Genomic DNA, 10,230 nt, shown 5'->3' with positions numbered 1-10,230 from the left:
AAATGATTTGCCTTCACATTATAATACCAAAGAAAAGCAAGTTGCAAGATAATGTCTCTTCTGATGCTCATTTAATTCATGCAGAACCCATCTGTTCAGCTTCTTTACCTTGCCAATTTGTTTCAAGTGGTCCAAAATTGTTGGAATAGTAATGTCAAACCTTGCTGCTAATTCATGTGTAGGTTGAGATGGATTTGCTTCCACTACAGCTCTTAGCCCATCATTATCCACCTTGGTCTCAGGTCACCCATGTGGTTTATTTTCAAGATTAAAATCACCAGAATGGAACTTCTCAAACCATTGATGGTCTGTGCATTCATTAGCCACATCCTTCCCAGACACTTCATTGATGTTTTAAACTATCTGCACTATATTGCTTCTACAATGAAACTCCTATTCAAAATCAACATGCATTTTTGACTTATCCATGGTTTCACAAAAATTTCTTTTAAAAAAGTTGAAAGATAATCACAAGCCCCAGGTGTGTTTGAAAGAACCGGATGTACCTTCACAGTGAAAGTGAAACAAGAAGTATCAAATTGAGATGTCAGAGATAGCAACTCTCAAACTTAGTACATTAGAAAATTGAGCTTTTCAGGGCAGCACCTGTGGCTCAAAGGAGTAGGCTGCTGGCCCCATATACCGGAAGTGGTAGGTTCAAACCCAGCCCTGGCCAAAAACTGCAACAACAACAACAAAAATTGAGCATTTTCTACTCGATAACCTAATATATAAATACATAATATACACATATATGTGTATATCTCTTATTTCAAAGCTGCATTTTGAAGGATGATTGCTGTCAATATTTTTTCTGTAGATAATTAAATTGCTAGATCATCAGAAAATGTTTTTCTGAAATTTCTTCATAGGAAAACTTTATTGTCAGAATTCAAGACCTCTGAGTTAATTGAAATAAACAGAAGATTATACTAATAAAGGATGAGTTTTATTTTCAAATGCATTCCTTTGGATCCCACCTTGTTCTGAAAGTGGTTTGGTATGTCTTACATAAATATGTACCATATGAAGAAAAAGAAAACCTGATATGGAAATAAAGACAAAAGAAAATTAATAGGAAAGCAATGAACTGAAAAGATACCCAGATTGGAACGGAAGAAGTAAACTATCCCTATCTGCAGAGAGAAAAACCCAAGGAATTCCCTGAAAAAATATTAATAAATGAGTTCTGCAAGATTTCAAGATTCAAAAATCAATATATATAAAAATTGCATTTTGATATAGCAATAATGAGTAAGACAAAGATGAAATTAAGAAAATCCCATTTCCAATAATAGCATTGAAAACAATAAAACACTAAGAAAAAAATTAACAAAAGAAGTGCAACAACTATACTCTGAAAACTACAAAATGCTAAGTACTATTAAACAAGACCTAAATAATGGAAAGATCTCATATTCATGCATTGGAAGACTTAATATTGTTAAGATGATGCTATGGGTTGAATTGAGTAACCCCCATAAGATTGTGACGTCCTAACCCCCAGCACCTGTGTCTTATGACCTTATTGCAAATAGGGTTTTTGCAGATGATCAAGTGAAGATGAGATCACAGAGCAGGCTCTAATCCAGTATAACTGGTGAAAGGGGGAATTTGGACACAGAGACAGACATACACACGGAGAGATCACCAGGAGAAGATAAAGGCAGAGGCTGGCGTGATGCTGCTGCCAGCCAAGGAACACCTAATATTGCCAAGAAACAGCAGAAGAGAAAGCAGAAAGGCATGAGCAGATTCTTCTTCATAGCCCTAAGAAGGAACCACCCCTTCTACCTAAGACTTCCAGCCTCCAGAGCTGAGCACCAATAGTGTTTTGTTGTTTACATTAATCAGTTTATGGAATTTTGTTGTGGTTGCAATCTAATACAGATGACAATTCTTCCAAAATTGATCTGCCCACATGAAACAATTTCTATCAGAATCCCAGGGCTAGGTGTGCTGGCTCACACCTGTAATCCAGCACTTTGGGAAGGTGAGGTGGCAGGAATGCTTGAGGTCAGGACCAGTCTGGGCAACATAATTAAATTGCTGAGATCCATTAATAAAAAAATCCATTGCATTTTAATATAGCAATAATGAGTAAGACAAAAATGAAATTAAGAAAATTCTTAATTTTATCTACAGTTGAACTGTGAGAAACTGTCTGTACAAAAAAAAATTAGCCAGGCATGGTGGCACATGCCTATAGTGCCAGCTACTTAGGAGACTGAGATGGGGATCACTTGGGCCCAGGAGTTTGAGGCTACAGTGAGCTACAACACCACCACTGCACTCCAGCCTTGGCTAGAGAGTAAGTTTTTTGCCTGAAAAAAACAAACAAAATCTCAGGTAGCTCCTCTGCAGAAATTAGCAAACTGAAATTCACATGGAAATTCAAGGGAACTCAAATAGTCAACATAATCTTGAAAAAGAGACCAAGTTTGGAGTAGTCATACTTCTTGATTTCAAAACATACCACAAAGCCCTAGTGTTCAAAAAGTATAATTCTGTCATAAAGATAAACTTACAAGTCAAGGGAATAGAATTGAAATTCTGAAAATAAACTCTCATATTTATAGTCAATTTTAATAAAATTTAATAAAATTTAATTTAATAAAATTGACAAGGTTGCTAAGATAATTAAATGTGGAAATAATAATATTTTTTAAAAATGGTTTGGGGGCAGCTGGATAGCCATGTGCAAAAGGATGAAGCTAGACCCCTATCGCACACCACACATCAAAATTAATTCAAATGGATCAAAGACCTAGAAGAAACAGCTAAAACTAAAAGAAAACATAGGTGTAAATATTTGCGACCTTGTATTAGACAATAGTTGCTTAGATACAACACCAAAAATACAAGCAACAAAATAAATATATTAATAGATAAATGGACATCATCAAAATAAAAAAAAATGTGCTTCAAAGGACACTAAAAAAGTGAAAAGACAACACATGGAATGGAATAAAAAAATTGCCAATCATATATCTTATAAGCATATTCAGATCCTTTGGCTATTTTTAAATTGGGTTTACAAAAACCACAATTTAAAAATAGCCAAAGGATCTGAATAGACAGCTCTCCAAAGAAGATATAAAAATGGCTAATAAAATGACGTGGTGGCTCACGCCTGTAATCCCAGCACTTTGGGAGGCTCAGAGTTCGAGACCAGCCTGAGCAAGAGTGAAACCCCAGCTCTAAAAAAAATTAGCCAAGCATTGTGGTAGATGCCTACAGTCCCAGCTACTTGGGAGGCTGAGGCAAGAGAATCATTTAAGCCCAAGAGTTTGAGGTTGCTGTGAGCTGTGATGCCACAGCACTCTACTGGGGGTGACAAAGTGAGACTCTGTCTCAAACAAAAGAATATGGCTAATAAGCATATGAAATGTGCTCACCATCATCATTCATCATGAAAATGCAGATCAAAACCACAGTAAGATATCACTTCACACCCACTAGGGCGGCTATAATCAAAGACAGAGAACAAGAGGTTGGAAGAATACAGAGAAATTAGAACCTAATATACTGGTGGTGGGAACATAAATTGGTGCACCCCTTTGGGAAACAGTCTAGCAGTTCAACAAGTGGGTAAACACAGAGTTACATATGGTTGAGAGCAGTGATTTTCTACTGATGTGCTGTGGATCTTAGGAGGAGAGATCATGATGGGATCTTAGGTGTGCCAAGAAAATTTTTAAAGATCATTAATTGAATTATTTTTGAAAGAAGTTCAAAGCACACTCTCTTTGATCACCATAATTTAAGTGTGCTGTTAGATGATAAAAACATTTGAAAAACACTGATCTAGAAATTTTACTCCTAGTATATATATATATATATATTCCCCAGAAAAATTTCACCAGTGTTCACGGAGGCATCATTTATCATAGCTAAAAAGTGAAAACAACCAGGGTCCATCAACTGATGAATAGATAAATAAAATGCAGTGTACTCAGACAATGAAACATTATTCAATGATAAAAAGAAGTGAAGCATGAACCTTGAAAATGCTGGGTTCGTCACAAAGGACCATATATTGTATGAGTCCATTTATATATACTAGGAAAATTAGGCAAATTTTTAATGGCAGAATAGAGATAGAAAGTAGATTAGTGTTTGCCTAGGGCTGGGGAAAATGAGAGAATTGGGGGTGGATGGTGATGGCTAAGGGGTGCATAATTTCTTTTCAGAGTCATAAAAATGTCCCCAAATCTACTGCGGTGATGGATACCCAACTATGTGAATATACTAAAGGCCCTGCATTACATACTTTAATTGGGCTATATTATTTTTTATTTGAAGTTATTGTACTATGTTGTAAGAGTCCAATTAATTAATTGAGGTGGGCTACAATTTTCACCCTGAGCTTCCCAGCAGTCCAAGCAAAGAAGGAAACACTGCACCTAAACAATTTCCTCAGCAACATCCTCATGATAAATAAAACTGGGTTTCTTATGACATCCCCTCATAGCATCTTTCAATAGTCAGGAAAAACATGCAATCAAGAAAAAGTAATTCTATAAGGACCCAAACATATTTTTGATTATCTTCTTCTTTTTATTATTCACTTCAATTTTTCCAAGTTTTACCCAATGAGGACTAGACTGACATGGGCAGTAATAACTCACTCTGTATTCAGAGAGTTCCCTTCACTTTTAGTAGAAATGTGTACATCATCTGAGGCACATACCTCAACTATGTCTCTGACTGAAGGGAAGTTTATGAATATGGGTTTAGCAGAATAATGATATTGAGAATTATTTCATATGAACTTACAAAAAAGTTTTTTAAAAGCTGTGGGGTTTATTCTTGGAGGGAAGGGAAAAGAAAGAAGGATGTAGTAGAAGAAACAGGTAGGGTAAAGGATGAGTTGGCCGGTGAATGCGAGATAAAATTAGGCAAAGATTTTCTCAATTGCTAGAAGCAGAATCCCTGTTGTGTGTGTGTGGGAACTGTCTTTGGAAAAAATAACTTAGTGAGCTGCTTGGGGCATAAGATGAGATCCAGAAGACATGGGTGTGGATAAGAACCCAGGCAATAAGCATTTTCTGCATGAGAAAATTAAAGGTTTTCCTTTTTTTTTTTTTTTTACCTAAGAGGGAGAAAGACAGAAGAGCCTAGAGTGGGGGTGATATTGGGGCTATTTTAGAGCAAAAGGAGCAGTGGGTCCCCATCTGCTGAGTAGCAGATGGCCATGAAAGGACGGGAACATCTAGTCTAATTGGAAAGTGTTGGAGTCGCTGAGGTGTAAAGCGCGCCTCTCTCTCTGTGCCCTCACATTTTAAAAATGTCTCTTTATTCTACTAAATGCTTGGTGTAAGTGGGATTTTGTGCAAATCGAGGAAGGGGGCGAGTTTCCTGGAGACTGTATTCACAGAGGCAGGAACGCAGAGGTAGAGCTGAGCTGGGGATATTAAATCCTTTGCTTCCCTGGGAAGTTGCATAAATCTGTGCGGGGCAGGGGATTGAGTGCAATGCAATTTTTTGGAGGGCCTGGGGGACTCTTATCATCACCTGCCTTTCAAAAACATGCACAGGATGCGGGCGGTGTGTAAGTCAGAAACATTCTTTTATTATCATCATTCATTTAAATATCTTCCAATGACCTCCCCAGTCATAGCTTCTAATGAGTTGGTGGAGAATCTCTAGTCCATCTGATCCAGCCCAAGCTATGGAATAGGCATTCAGACAGGATGCTGCCCAGACCCCTGGGAGCTCCCTTAAACTGGATGAGGAGGACTGAGGGACCCTGGTGTGTCGATCTTCAGATTAATTACAGCTTAAGAGACTAAATTTTTTTTTTGAGACAGAGTCTTACTTCTTGTCCTCAGTAGAGTGCAGTGGCCTCACAGCTCACAGCAATCTCAAATTCTTGGGCTTAAGAGATTCTCTTGCCTCAGCCTCCCAAGTAGCTGGGGCTACAGGTGCCTGCCACATCTGGCTATTTTTTGTTGTTGTTGCAGTTGTCATTGTTATTTAGCTGCCCCCAGGCCGGGTTCAAACCGCCAGCCTCCGTGCATGTGGCCGGCGCCATAATCTGTGTGCTGCAGGTGCCAAGCTGAGACTAAATTTTTATAGCTACCTCCAAAGGGGGAGAGTAAAAGAAGCACATAGCTAGTCTTATCTTTTTAAATGTAATTTTCTTTTTATTTTTTTAAATATATTTTTATAAGATGCCAAGTTTGGAAAGAAGGGATGGCAAGAAAGGCAAACAAAGAAACTAAGACATTGATTTTTTTTTTAAATAAGTTTTTAATTTTCAAGCAGTTTTGGATTTACAGAAAAACTGTGAAGACAACACAGAAGTGTTCCCATGTAACCTACAGTTAGCTTCTCCTACTGTTAAGATCTTATGTCATTACCATAATGACATTAGGGTACATTTGTACCCTAATGAATACAATTCATTGGTTCACAATTAATAAACCAATCTGGTTATGTTGTTATTAACTAATGAAAATTCAGTTTTCCTTAGTTTTAACCTAAATGTCCTTCTTCTGTTTCAGGATCCTATCCAAATTCCACATCACATTTTGTCACCATTGTCCCTGGGCCCCTTTGGGCTGTGACAATTTCTTAGACTGCCCTTGTTTCGATGAACTTGATTGTTTGGAGTTAGGTATATTGTAGAAAGTCCCTCAATTGGAATTTATCTGCTTATTTTCTCATGATTAGACTGAGGTTATGAATTTTGGGGACAGAGGTTAAGTGCCATTCATATCACATCATGTCAGGGGACATATATACTGTCTGCATGACCCGTATTATTGATGTTGGCCTTGATCACCAGGCTCAAGTAGAGTTTCTCACATTTCACCACTGTAAAGCGACTCTTTTTTCCCTACATGTCCTCTTTGGAAGAAAGTCACTATGCACAGCACACATGTAAGGAGTGGGGGAGTTATTTTCCACCTCCTTGAAGGTGGCACAGCTACATAAATTATTTGGAGATTTTCTGCATGGAAGATTTGAACAATTCATTTAAAATCTGTTATCACCCAAAGGGGGGTGGGATGGAGAAGAAGTGTCTCCGGCTTGGAATTGCTCTTCTACCCTTTAGTGGAAAAAGAGAATAGCGCCAACTTAGGAGATGAGAAGGACCGGAGATCTCACGCAAGTTAGGGCCCTGCCTGGTGGGCACCGTGTCTTCCCTACCCCCTTCCTTACAAGCACAGTAACAGCAGGGTGGCACCACTTAACTCCTCTGCCCTGGGGCCTCACCTGTACCGTGAATCCCGACTGACCTGCCCCAGAATCTTGAAGTAATATATTCATTAGCCTCTTGAACATAGTGAAAAAAGTTTTACTTTTGCTCTGAGCGTACTGTTAAAAAAAAAAAAAAAAGTTACAAAACCACAGCAAAATAATTGGTCCCAGGAGTGTCTCTACAAGTTTTTCCTCTCTTTGAATGGGTGGCCAGCTCTGAGCTGTGTGCCCAGACCTCCTGAAGGGAAGTCCTCAAGGACACAGGCTCCAGCTCATGCCCCAGCGTCACCTGGCCAGGGGAAATAGGGCCCTTGGGACCTGTGAACAGACCTCGGCTCTGGGGCAGAGCCACTAAGAATTTTTCCACTCTGTGATGGAAGGAAAAACTTTTCTAGTTTGGGCTTCTTAATGAAAGGCAAAAGCAATTTGGAAAATACAAGATCTGGCCATGAAATACAAAGGTTATTTTTACTGCAGAGGGCCAGTCATCTAATAAAATGTTGCAATTGCCAAAGTTTGTTCGGCCCCCAGGAAACTTTATGGGCACTTAAGTATCTGTCCTTTTGATTATGAAGATCATTTGCTATGAGGGTTTCACGGAACTTAGTTGAGACCAGAGCCAAGGTCATTCGGTCCTTGTCAACAGAGTTGGTATTCCCTGAGGGCCAAGGTTTGTTTCCAGAAGGGGACACTGAGGTTTCATTTGTTAGAGTCATATTGCCATCCTTTCTCAGTGTTGTCCTGGCCCATTAGCTTCCGCCCACACTCCAGCACTCAGGCTGCTGGAGACCTTTTATTCTGGGTCATTCTGCCCTTGACCTATCTGCAGCCTCCTGCAGATGTGCAGGCCTAACAGGCCTAACTTGCCCTGTGCACACATCCATTCAGACAGGACAGAGAATATTCTCCAGGGGCTGTCTGTGGGCTGATTCAGGGCTGTGTGAGATTCTTGCATTCCTGAACCCTGAATTGAGAAGAGGTATCGAGATACCTGACAGCCATTGCCCTCCTGGCCTGTGTGTGAAATCAGCTTGTAGGTGGCCCTTGCCCTGACATTTGTGGCAAGCTTCCCACTCACCAGGCCCTTTACAGAGAGACAGGCAGAGTGGTGTAAAGGCTACTGTGGGCTTTGCAGGCCGCTGACAAGGCTGCCCTGGAATCCTAGGTGTATCACTTATTGGCTATTTGGCCGTGGACAACCCTCTGTAACCTCTCTGGCTGTCAATTTCTCTAATTGCAGGTAGAGATGAAATGATAACGTGTGCAAAATGTCTGGGAAAGGGAGGATTTCAAAGATAGTGAATTGTGAAGAATTACATTTCTTCTTATGACACGGACCTCCAGTTCTTGATTCTTAAAAAATCTAAACTGTTCTACATTTTCATTAATTTTCAGAAAAGCATACATTTCAACAAATTATTGAATGGTTTTTAAAATATCCCAATTTTCTTGCAAATCTACACATGGTAATTTACCAAGGGTAGATCTTAATCAATGGGTGTGCCTTGAATTTTCACTTTTTACAAAATATTGGAAGCATTTTTTTTTTTTTTGAGAGTATCAGAAAGTCCTGCCTCCTATTTTGTGGATGTGTAGGTGTGCCTATGATTTTTTGCACTGTGGATACATTAAAAGGTTAATCTGAACATCTGAAAAACTTTTATTATCAAAGAGCTTAACAGTTATGCAGATGAATTTATTTTCTGTGGAACTGGTATAACCTGATAGTTTTGAGTATCAGATATAATCATATCTTTCTTTTTTCTAATTAATCACTTGCGTTCTTTCTTTCCCTCAAACACTATTATTGTAGAGTTTAATATCTTGCTTTTACATTTTCCAAAACTTCTCAGGCCTTACTTAGTCCTATTTCTGAAATACATGAGTCATTACGAAAATTTTGAGGTGTACAAAAATCAAGAAACATAAAATCCCTGCAGATGGAAACCAATGAAGCCCTCCCAGAAACACTGATAAGCCGAGCAAGCTGAAACTCGCATGGGTGAATCAGGAAGGATGCAGGTGACTGTGTTTCATAGAAGTGAAATAATGGACCATAGCACAGTCCATTTCATTGGAAACTTGAAAATTTCACAAGGATATATAGGGAGAACTGGAACTATCAGCCTGCTATTACTCCTTTTTTTCTGTACCACAAGGTGGCACTGTTGAGCGCCATTCCTGTACAGCCTCAGGGACACATAAATGATTTTGTTGAAGTTCTCACTCTTTTGTGTATCTGCTATTTCAGCAGTGGTGTTCCACATCTGGGGTCCAAAGTTGGCTTCCTTGGTTCATATTCCCCACAATGAGACCCTGAGATGCTTCTGGCTTCATTTATGATGGTTCCAGGGTCACTACTTCCTCTGGCTTTTAGGTGTCAAGCTTGAATCATTCACTACCTAGACTCCCATGTTGAATCAGTCACTACCTAGACTCCCATGTTTTTCTTGGCAAAGTTATGGACTGAATGTTTATGTTCCGCAATATTCTTAGGTTGAGGCTCTAATCTCTGCATTTGGATAGAGGGCCTTTATGGAAGTCATTAAGGTTAAATGAGGTTACAATATGGCTGTGATTCAATCCCATAGGATTAGTGTCCTTATAAGGAGAGACAACAAAGAGCTTGTATGTGTGCCTTCTCTCACTCACCACGTGTGGACAAAGCAAGAAGGAGGCTGTTTGCAAGCCAAGGAGAGAGCCCTTATCAGAACCCAACCATTCTGCCACCCTGATCTTAGACATATCACGGGTTTAACAGAACTGAGAGAAGATGCATACCTGCCCATTGTATAAGCCACTCAGTTTATGCTATTTTGTTATGGCGGCCCAGGTAGAATAATACAGTGAGTTTCTCTGTGGAGTCCTTTGTGTCCATTCCTTCCAACATACATTGATCAGGGCCACTCTGGTCCTATCTGGAACATCCATTTAGGTAGGGAATTCTGAGGTACTGAGTACCCAGTCAGGATGGGGGAATGGGATCCAGGTGGGCATGACCCTTGGCCCTTGTTGCCTGAG

Source organism: Otolemur garnettii, unplaced genomic scaffold (genome assembly GCF_000181295.1).
Source record: "Otolemur garnettii isolate 467f Iridium unplaced genomic scaffold, OtoGar3 scaffold00003, whole genome shotgun sequence".
Taxonomy (NCBI): Eukaryota; Metazoa; Chordata; class Mammalia; order Primates; family Galagidae; genus Otolemur; species Otolemur garnettii.
The sequence above is the reverse complement of the archived record's forward strand: the minus strand, read 5'-3'. Positions refer to the sequence as shown.